The following is a 10909-nucleotide window of genomic DNA, read 5'->3' on the forward strand; positions in this document are numbered from 1 at the left end:
GGCATTTCATATCTCACGGATCCTTATATGGTTCAGCGGCAATAATGACGATTTGTGTTGGAATATTAGACGAAAGCGTCTTTTCCCCTCACTAGCTTGGAAACACGTGTTTTGTCCTTTAGTACCAGCGGGTAAAAAGTTAAAAACGCATTTTATCCACTAGTGGGTAAAGTAATTTGACCTTAAATAAAGTCAAATTAACTGCATTAAAATTGATAAAAGTAGTTGAATCTAGTAATAAAGATGATTTACCACCTGTGCCCTGTGGAACTACTGGAAGCAGTGATAAACGCATTTTTTGCGTTGTAGTTTCCTCACTATAGTGAGGGGAAAAGTTTTGTGCTACACTCGGGTGCAAATGTATTTTACTTCTCGTGTGTTAAAAAACTCGCAAGTTCAGGATTCTATTCTAGAACCACTCGCTTCGCTCGTGGTTCAACTATAGAATCCTTTCACTTGCTCGTTTTTCAATTCCACACTCGGCGTTAAAATACAACTTTGCCCCTTTGTATAACAAATAACTATTATTGTAGATGAAGCATATTCTCTGGTAGAAAATCAACTCACTTAAAGTATCGACATTTAGGTACACATCAACATCACCCTCTATTTACATGTAATGTGATAGGGTTTAATTTTATAACATTTAGCGTTAAATGACAAAGACAGTATTGGAAAAACATAATAATGTTTTATTATTTAAATAATTTATACCGCTTTTTTAAGAATATACAAATAATATCACAGACTTTTCCTGCACTAGTGAGGAATTAATGTAACTTACTTAACATTAATTATTATCTAAATATCTACATTAGTTTGACTAGAATGTCATTTCGTGTTTAGTCGACTTCCTCGACAGTGGGTCTCTGCCTGGCTCCCGCGCCGGCACCAGCAGCGCCGGCTCCAGCGCCGTGCATCTTGGTCATGAGCGGCGCGCAGACTCGCTGCAGTTCCTTGAGGCGGTGGTCGTACTCATCCTCCTCGGCCAGCGAGTTGTTGTCGAGCCAGCCGAGCGCCGCGTCGCACTCCTGCCGCGCCGCGCTCTTGTCCTGCTCGCTCAGCTTGTCGCCGGCCTCGTCCAGCGCCTGCTTCACGCCGAACACGTAGCCCTCGAGCCGGTTGCGCGCCGCCACGCGCCTCCTCTGGCGCTCGTCCTCCTCCTTGTAGCGCTCGGCCTCCGCCAGCATGCGGTCGATGTCCGCCTGCGAGAGCCGCCCGCGCTCGTTCTTGATCACGATGTTCTTGGAGCGGCCCGTGCTGTTCTCCTTGGCCGTCACGTTCAGGATGCCGTTGGCGTCGATGTCGAAGGTGACGTCGATCTTGGGCACGCCGCGCGGCGCGGGCGGGATGCCGGTGAGGTCGAAGGTGCCGAGGCGGTTGTTGTCCTTGGTGAGCGCGCGCTCGCCCTCGAACACCTGGATGGTGACCGCCGGCTGGTTGTCAGCGTACGTGGTGAACGTCTGCGACTGCTTGCAGGGGATCTTGCAGTTGCGCTCGATGATGTTGGTCATGACGCCGCCCGCGGTCTCGATGCCGAGCGACAGCGGCGCCACGTCCACCAGCAGCACGTCCTGGATCTTGGCGTCGCCGTCTCCGCTGAGGATGGCCGCCTGCACCGCCGCGCCGTACGCCACCGCCTCGTCGGGGTTGATGGACAGGTTCAGCTGCTTGCCGCCGAACAAGTTCTGCAGGAGGCTCTGGATCTTGGGGATGCGCGTGGAGCCGCCGACGAGCACCACGTCGTGGATCTGGCTCTTGTCCAGCTTGGCGTCGCGCAGCGCCTTCTCCACGGGCTCGAGCGTGCCGCGAAACAGGTCCGAGCAGAGCTCCTCGAAGCGCGCGCGCGACACGCGGGTTAGAAATCGACGCCGTCGTAGAGCGCGTCCACCTCGATGGTGGCCTCGCTGCTGGAGGAGAGTGTGCGCTTGGCGCGCTCGGCCGCCGTGCGCAGGCGGCGCAACGCGCGCGCGTTCTCGCGCAGGTCCTTCTTGTACTTGCGCAGGAACTCGTCGGCGAGGTGGGTGACCAGGCGGTTGTCGAAGTCCTCGCCGCCCAGGTGCGTGTCGCCGGCGGTGGCCTTCACCTCGAACAGCGAGCCCTCGTCGATGGTGAGGATGGACACGTCGAAGGTGCCGCCGCCGAGGTCGAAGATGAGCACGTTGCGCTCGCCCTTCAGGTTCTTGTCCAGGCCGTAGGCGAGCGCGGCGGCGGTGGGCTCGTTGATGATGCGCAGCACGTTGAGGCCGGCGATGGCGCCCGCGTCCTTGGTGGCCTGCCGCTGCGAGTCGTTGAAGTACGCCGGCACCGTGATGACGGCGTCCCGCACTGTCGTGCCCAGGTACGCCTCCGCCGTCTCCTTCATCTTGGTCAGCACCATGCTGCTGATCTCCTCCGGCGCGAACCTCTTCGTCTCTCCCTTGAACTCGACCTGTATCTTGGGCTTGCCGCAGTCGCTGATCACCTTGAACGGCCAGTGCTTCATGTCCTGCTGGATCTTGGGGTCGTCGAACTTGCGGCCGATGAGTCGCTTGGCGTCGAACACCGTGTTGCCGGGGTTGAGCGCCACCTGGTTCTTGGCGGCGTCACCGATGAGGCGCTCGGTGTCCGTGAACGCCACGTACGACGGCGTGGTCCTGTTGCCCTCATTGAACTACTATGTACTACGTACTAGAAATGACAACTCGAACATATTCTGTGTTCCTTCGATCAAAGCTCATTTTTGAATGTAGGAGTAGGTCACAAGTAAAAACACATGTTTCCTCGATGCAGATGTAATTGCAACTGATTAATATTCTACTATGGCTACATACATATGTATAGATACGTTTAGACATGCCGGCCGCCAAAACGAACAGTTTTCAATAAATTTAACATTTTTAAAAAAGAAGCATGCACAGTAATTTAGGTACAAATTATCAAGATGTTTCATACTGTCACATATTCACTATTTATCACACTTTAATCAAATTATCAACTTTTCCGTACATGCACAATCAATTCACTCACTTCACATAATATTGTTCATTCAGTTTCTTTAGGAAGCAATATCAGTTTTGACAAAGGCCTTTTAAGTTGGTGGTCTCCCTTGCACTGTACAGTGACCACTCTTACCAGGTTGTCTGCTCCAGGATGAAGATACTTGACCCTCCCTAGTAACCATTTAGTAGGTGGCGTAATTTCATCCTTTATGACTACTAAATCTCCAATGCATGGTGCTGGTGTGGCAACCTTCCACTTATACCTTTGTTGCAGCGTGTTAAGATATTCGTTTTGCCATTGACGCCAAAAGGTTTGTGTCATCTTCTGCACCAGCTGCCATCTGGTAAGTATATGTATCTTTTTCTGCTCGTAATTTAAGTCTGGAACACTGAGCAAGGGTTCACCCACTAAGAAATGTCCCGGTGTTAGTGGGACGCCTGTAGCATTGTCTATTTCGCAAAGAGGCCGACTGTTTAGACATGCCTCGACCTGGGTCAATAAAGTCGCCAATTCCTCGTATGTCAGCTTAGTATCCTTAGTTACTCTGGCTAAATGTCGCTTGGCAGACTGAATTCCCGCTTCCCACAGGCCTCCGTATGACGGCATTCTTGGGGGTATGAAGTGCCAAGTTGTCCCTTCAGTAGCTAGTATTTCTGCCACTTCGCTGGCTAAATTCTTTTTTCCAGATTCAAACATGTATTTCAACTCTTTGGCAGAGCCAATAAAATTGGTACCATTATCGCTCCAAACATCTTTACAGTGGCCTCTGCGTGCAACAAATCTTCTAAAGGCAGCTATGAAAGCTTGTGTAGTCAAATCTGACACGGCCTCCAGATGAATAGCTTTCGTAGCCATGCATACGAACAAACAAATGTAACCCTTCGTCGCATGGTGCCCACGGCCTTTAGAAGTTCTTATTAAAATAGGCCCAGCATAGTCAACGCCGCTATTTATAAAAGGCCGGTTTTGGTTAACTCTGACTGCGGGCAGTTGGCCCATGAACTGATTCTTGACCTTAGCCTTGTCTACTATACAGGTCTTGCAATCGTGTATGCATTTTCGAACTGATGATTTTAAGCCCATAACCCAATATTTCGTTTTCACATAAGTCATCATTAACTGATTCCAACCATGGAGTGTTCTTGTGTGGGCCTCTTTAACGATTAATTTGGTGATGTGTTGGTTGCGTGGAATAATTATTGGGTGTTTGGTATCTTCGGGCAATGAGGCATTTTGAAGACGTCCCCCCACTCTTAACAAACCTTTCTCGTCTAAGAATGGTGCAAGTGTGATTAAGGTACTTCTTTTTTAACTCTTCCATCTTTTTTCAAATCTTCTATATCTTTTCCATATATTAAATTTTGATAGAACTTTATACATTCTTCTTCAATTTTATCCATTTCTCTGACTGTTAAGTGCTTACTTTTTTCCTGTTCTCTTTTTCGGTCAGTCAACATTCTCCTACAGTAAGCTAGCACTCTTTTCATTCGTGACATTGTTGAAAACCTCTCCCATATAGGCTTTTCTTCTACATATAAATGGTGAGTGGTTTTTGATTCTAATTCTGTTTGCACAACTTCTGTCTTTTGGTATTCTTGGTCTCTTTTAAGCCATTCTGGCCCACTCCACCACAGGTCTTGTGAAGATAATTCGTGCGCTGTGATTCCTCTTGTCGCGATGTCAGCAGGATTGTCAGCAGATTGCACATGTCTCCAACGATCATTATCTATTAATCGTGTAATATCTGCTGTCCTATTCGCTATAAATGTTTTCCAACGGCAAGGTTGAGATTGCAACCAAGCCAGTACAACCATTGAGTCTGTCCAAACGAATATTTTGTTTTTAGGAATCTTCAGAAGTTCTGCGACGTCATTGATCAATTCTGCTAATAAGGCTGCGGCGCAAAGCTCTAATTTTGGAACAGAAAGTTGTTTCAGGGGTGCGACTTTACTTCTTGATGCAATTATAGATATATATACAGTCCCACCTCTAACGACCTTCAGATACGTCACGGCTGCATATGCTTGAGTGGATGCATCCGAAAATCCGTGCAGCTCAACTTTATCATCTTCTCGTGTCATGTTTAACCAGCGTTGAATCTTGATGTTTTGTAAGTTTATTAGATCTTTCCTATAGCGTATCCACTCATCTGCCAGATCTGATTGTAATTCATCGTCCCAACTTAGATGACTCAACCATAACTTTTGAATAAAAACTTTAGCGGTTATAATTACAGGCGCTAGCCACCCAAAGGGATCGAACAGGCGCGCAACATCAGAAAGTATAGACCTTTTGGTTATGGGACTTCTCATCTCAGGTAAGTTTACTGTAATATCAAATGTATCATCGTGTCTATTCCAGGTCAAACCAAGTATCTTTATTATTTTGTCCATCTTGATTTCCAGTGTGTCTCTTGTACTGTTGTCTTCTTTCAAATATTCTAGAACTTCATCTGAATTGCTCGACCATTTCTGCATTTTGAATCCTCCTCTTTTCAATATTTCTTTAATTTCTTTGCACATTTTCTTTGTTTCTTCTACGCTTTCATTTCCTACCATTAGATCATCCATGTAAAATGACTTCTTTATTACAGGTGCAGTTTCTGGAAATGTGTGTTCTTCATCGTCGGCCAATTGGTTTAATGTGCGGACTGCTAGGAATGGAGCTGCCGCGGTCCCAAAGGTCACAGTTGTTAATTCATAGCTCTCGAATTCATCTTCTGGTCTATCTCGCCAGATAATGCGTTGTAGGTTTATGTGTTCGTTTGTCATGTTTATCATCCTATACATTTTCACGATATCTCCTACGACGCAAATCTTGTGTGTTCGCCAAACTATTATTAAGCTCCGAAGGTCGGGTTGTAAAACCGCTCCCACCATCATGGTGTCATTCAAAGAGTGACCACGTGAGCCTTTGGCAGAGGCGTCATAAACTATGCGCACTTTACTAGTGTCTTTGTCCTCTCTAATTACAGCAAAGTGAGCCAGATACAGCGCATTGTCATCGTCTTGTTTTTCTGATCTTCTTAAATGTCCCATGTCCTTGTACTCGTCTATAACTTTTGTGTATTCCTTCTTTAACTTGTTGTCTTTAAGGAATTTTCGTTCCAGGCCCTTAAATCGATTGATAGCTTGTTGTTTCGTGTCACCACATAAATTAACTGTTTCTTTAACGTTTTGTTTCAATGGCAAATGTACCGTGTATCTTCCATTTTCTTCTCTTTTATATGTTTTTTTGTATATCTCTTCACACTGTTCTTCTTCTTTTGTAAGTATTTTCTTTATCTTGTACGCCTCGGTTTCTATCTCCCAGAACTTTCGTAGTAAATCGTTGTCTTCGGCCACCATTCTTGTTATATGTAATGTAGTTACATTGTGTTGGTCGCTCTGAGCTTCTATTTCTTTCCGCCCTGTTAATATCCACCCTAAAGTAGTTTTTTGGGCTACTATCCCATGATCCATTTTCACTAAACCTTCTTGAATAATCTGACAGTAGATTTCTGCGCCAAGCAACATATCTACCTTGCTAGGTGTGTCGTATGAAGGGTCAGCCAATTGCAAGGTTTCAATGACCTGAGAGTCTATTGAAATAGATTTAGAGGGCAAATATGTGGATACTGATTTTAATACGTAAGCTGAAACTCGAACAGCTTTTTCACTTTCGTATCTTGATGCAATCGTAATGTCGACCATGTGCTTAAGGTTTATTTGTGTGCTTTCTTCAAGTCCTGAAACTACTCCATTGATATTGGTTCTTGGCAAACTCAGTAATTGAACCACTCGCTCTGATACAAAAGAAGCTTCTGAGCACGGGTCGATTAACGCACGCAGTATGTGTATACCACCATCGCTTGACTTCACTGCTACTTGTGCTGTGGCCAGTAACATTTTGCCTCTCGATTGTTGTTTAGAAACGTGTAAAGTTGTAAGTTTTGTGTCAGGTTCCGCTTCTGATTGTTGTTGTGTAGCAGCTACTTCGTCGTTAGTTTCTCTCGTTTGATGCAGAAGAGAATGGTGTCTTTTTCTACAGATCCGGCACGACGTCTTCTGTTTGCATCGAATGACATTATGATACGGAATGAGACAGTTGTAACACAAACGATTCTTTTTTACAAAATCCTGTCGGTCTTCGACTGACTGTTTGGTAAATTCTTTGCAGTTAAATATGTAGTGTTCGCCTCTGCAATATGTACATACAGGCTGCGAAGTTACGTTAGCGTGTGCACATTGAAACACACTCTCTTCATCTTCTTGTTCGACAACATGAAATGTTTTCGTAGTTTGTGGTTTATCGCGTGTAGGTACTGACACTGCTGCGGCCATTTCCAATGTGCGGAACTTAGCCACCAGAAACTTCTGTAACTCTTCCCATTTAGGCATGTCTTCTGAGCTGTCCTTGTGTACAGATTGTTCCCAGTCTTTGACTGACTCAGTGTCTAACTTCTGTACAACGAGAAAGATAACTATCGGATCCCAAGAATCCGTGTTTATGTTCATATTGTTTAAGCTGTTGATACATTCCATAGTAGTATCAAGTAAACTTTTTATTTGATTTGCAGACTGTGTTTGAATCTTCTTCTGGCCAAACAATTTCTTCAATACGGAATTAACAATCATCTTCTTGTTTCCGAAACGATTTTTTAGTAACTCCCAAGCTTGTGAGTAATTATTCTCTGTTATTTGTACATGTCGCAATAACGTTTCTGCTTCCCCAGAGACACTTGTTTTTAAATAATGTAATTTTTGTACACTTGTTAATTTTGTGTTGTGCACGAGGGCTGTGAATAAATCTTGGTATGTAGGCCAATCTTCATATTTTCCTGAGAAAGTCGGCAGCTGTATTTTTGGCAGATTTACAAACGGCAATGGCCCATCGTGAAACGATGACGTTGACATGGTAGATAACTCCAATGACTTTTTTCTGATTCCCATTTAGTCAATAAGTCTGTTAAGTCGGCTTGTAAACATAGGTAAAGGTCTTCGACAGTGTAGTAATCTTCATTAAGAAAATACTGGATATCTCCTCGTTGTTCCCGCGGTGTGCAATGCATGAGGTTATTATGTGCTTGTTTAAACATATCCCAATAATCTTCAAGTATTTTAATCCTTTGTTTAACATAACCTTCGGTTAGCCTTTGTTTGGGACACTTCTTTATGTTTGTTTGTGTTTTTTGTATCATGCCGGCCACATCTTCTAACTTGGTAATTAATTGAGTTTGTTCAGGAGTTATTGGAGGCATTTTGGTTCGTTATTTACACTTATTTGTTCACTTTAAAGTCAATCCGGTAATTTTCAATACGTTTCAAAGTCAATAGTTCACACACGAAGTAATGATAACACCAAATAACTTGTAAATCACACTTGCAATCACTTTCCTGTTCATTATAAATCAATGATTATTTAAATTGCCTAAATGTTCACTAAACGACGTAAACAACTCCGCTTATCTCTTAAAGAATGCGCTCCCTATTGTATTCGCTGGCCGGCCGACAGCACCACTCCCGCCCTTGATGCGGTTCGAATTAGGACCATATGTTCCTTCGATCAAAGCTCATTTTTGAATGTAGGAGTAGGTCACAAGTAAAAACACATGTTTCCTCGATGCAGATGTAATTGCAACTGATTAATATTCTACTATGGCTACATACATATGTATAGATACGTTTAGACATTCTGTGCGCCGACCGGCAGCGGCGGCAGCGCGAGGCGCATGCGCGTGAAGCGAACCGTGTCATAGAGTAAGACTTGACCACATAGACGCGACACTTTTATTGTAGACCTTTGTTTTATACTTTGTGTGTGAAATACTAAGTAGTTTACTTTTAGCACTATTATATATTGTGTTATATTTAATTTCTACTCAGTGAAATACACATACGTAATTGTTTTTTTCATAAATTTTAATTTCCCTTGAATAAAATTAGTTTTGTAAGTTTCTGTCGCTCAGAATAATAATCGCGCCATTCACCTTGTTTTACCTCCCTTAAACACCGGTTGCATTAAATACTATTTCAGTTTTGGTGTCACTATTTTTCGTCAATAATGAGAATTCAGAAATAATTCAAAATCATGCTTATTTTATAATATTATCGACTAAAATTCGTATTAGAACCGTGTAATATTCAAAACTATAAATTGAAATAAATATTTTTATGTTATATATTGAAAACAGAATATGATCACAATTATTATACCTTATTACCTACATGTCATGTCTGCGCGATTCATCTATGATTCCAGTTGTCAAAATGGCGGCCATAGCTTCGCGTTTAAGGAGCCCGTCTCTTCATTATAATAATTACTTAAATTAAGTTAGATCAAAATAGCTTGTCTACTAACCGATGAAATGTGACACCGTCATTTTTATTAGATTTTCTCGTATGGCTTCAACAGTATCTTATAGCACAGGAAGGCATTTTTTCATTGTATTTGTGTGCAGTCAGAGACAACCTCCTCCCACCACGCGCAGAGACTGACTGAGGCAACATAAGTCCACTGGACTTATGTTCGTGGCGCAAACTTTTTGTTCGCCGTGTCCTCTCTAGTACATTATACCTCAATGGTTGCCCTGGTCGTTGGCGATGATCTCCACGCCCCCGTGTTGCCACACGCCCACGCACGAGTACGTCGTTCCGAGGTCGATTCCGATAGCTGGCATTTTCTTACGATTCTTCTTTAGCTTCCTTGTAATAATAAAGTCTCGTAGTAAGTTTCTCGAGAGGTTTTTTATAACCGCTCAACTTTTCTCCTCTTCACTTGTTCGCTTTGCGTTTTCGAATTAGACTGAATCCCCGCCATCGCGCCGTCGTATTTATACCTCGCCGGTAACGACCAATCACGAGCCAGCATTTTCCAGAAACTTCGCGGCGAGTGTTCGACGCGCCAATAGCAGTCGCCGCCCCGTCGAAAACATTCGCGATCGATTCGAACTTTTAGAATGAGATAGGCGCTGGACTCGCACTAGAAAGAACAAGACAGGGCATTGTGTAGTGATACTGTAAAATCAGGAAGTGATTTTATTTTACCAAGAAGTTAAGGGGAGAACTGTAGCCTATCCAACCTAAGTGCCCTAGCACCCTAAACAACCCTACACATCCCTACAGCCCTAGCCCTAACTATAAATTAATAATACATATATTTAATAAGTACAGGATATCTGCACCATGAGACCTAAGGTACAGACGGATAGGGAAGGAAATGGGTAATGGAAAGGATTTTCTCACTGCTACCAACAGTGAGAGGAAAACCTTATACTCAAATGATACAGCCACGATGTCCAGGATCAAAGAGATTTATTTACACTTTTTACAAGCTATTTATACTAAATTATTCTATGTTTGCGTAATACCACGCTGCAGTTTCTTCATATTAAGTGCAAACGTAGTTTGTGCAAGCACGTGAGCCGATGCAGTTTCTTGTCCCAGATTGATGCTGCTGATGTCAGTAGGTATGTTCACTGCACGTGAACAGATACCATAGGCAGTAAAATATCGCAAATCCTGCGGTTTTTGACAGATTTTCACCATAAAAGAGGTAATTATGTAACATTTTTCACGTCACGGTGGAACCTGTCAAAATTTATTTTCTATATGTCATCTTAGAAATACTAGGTCTCTTACTCACTCTAAGTAGTGTCTCCTAAGTCCTATTGGTGGAATTCGCTTAACGTAAAGTATAATATAAATAGAAATACCTATAACGGCTATTAATCGATTAGGTAGGGAAGTATCTACCCTTGGGACCGAGAAGCATTTACTTTGCTTTAATTTCGAACTTTGGTTGTGTTGCGGATGGTCTCATTTCTGATACGATCTCGCAAAGAGACTCCTAGCGTAGCCCTCTCCATTTCCCTCCGAATCGCTAAACTTAAGTGACAGTGGGCGGGGCACATTGCACGTAGAACCGATGGCCGTTGGGGCGGAAAGGT

General features: G+C 43.6%; 1 pseudogene; it reads right to left on the bottom strand.

Annotated features, from left to right (window-relative positions):
- Window positions 1-827: 827 nt before the first annotated feature.
- Window positions 828-9692, bottom strand: LOC125231555 (annotated as a pseudogene).
- Window positions 9693-10909: the final 1217 nt, after the last annotated feature.

This window comes from Leguminivora glycinivorella, chromosome 12, assembly GCF_023078275.1.
Source record: "Leguminivora glycinivorella isolate SPB_JAAS2020 chromosome 12, LegGlyc_1.1, whole genome shotgun sequence".
Taxonomy (NCBI): Eukaryota; Metazoa; Arthropoda; class Insecta; order Lepidoptera; family Tortricidae; genus Leguminivora; species Leguminivora glycinivorella.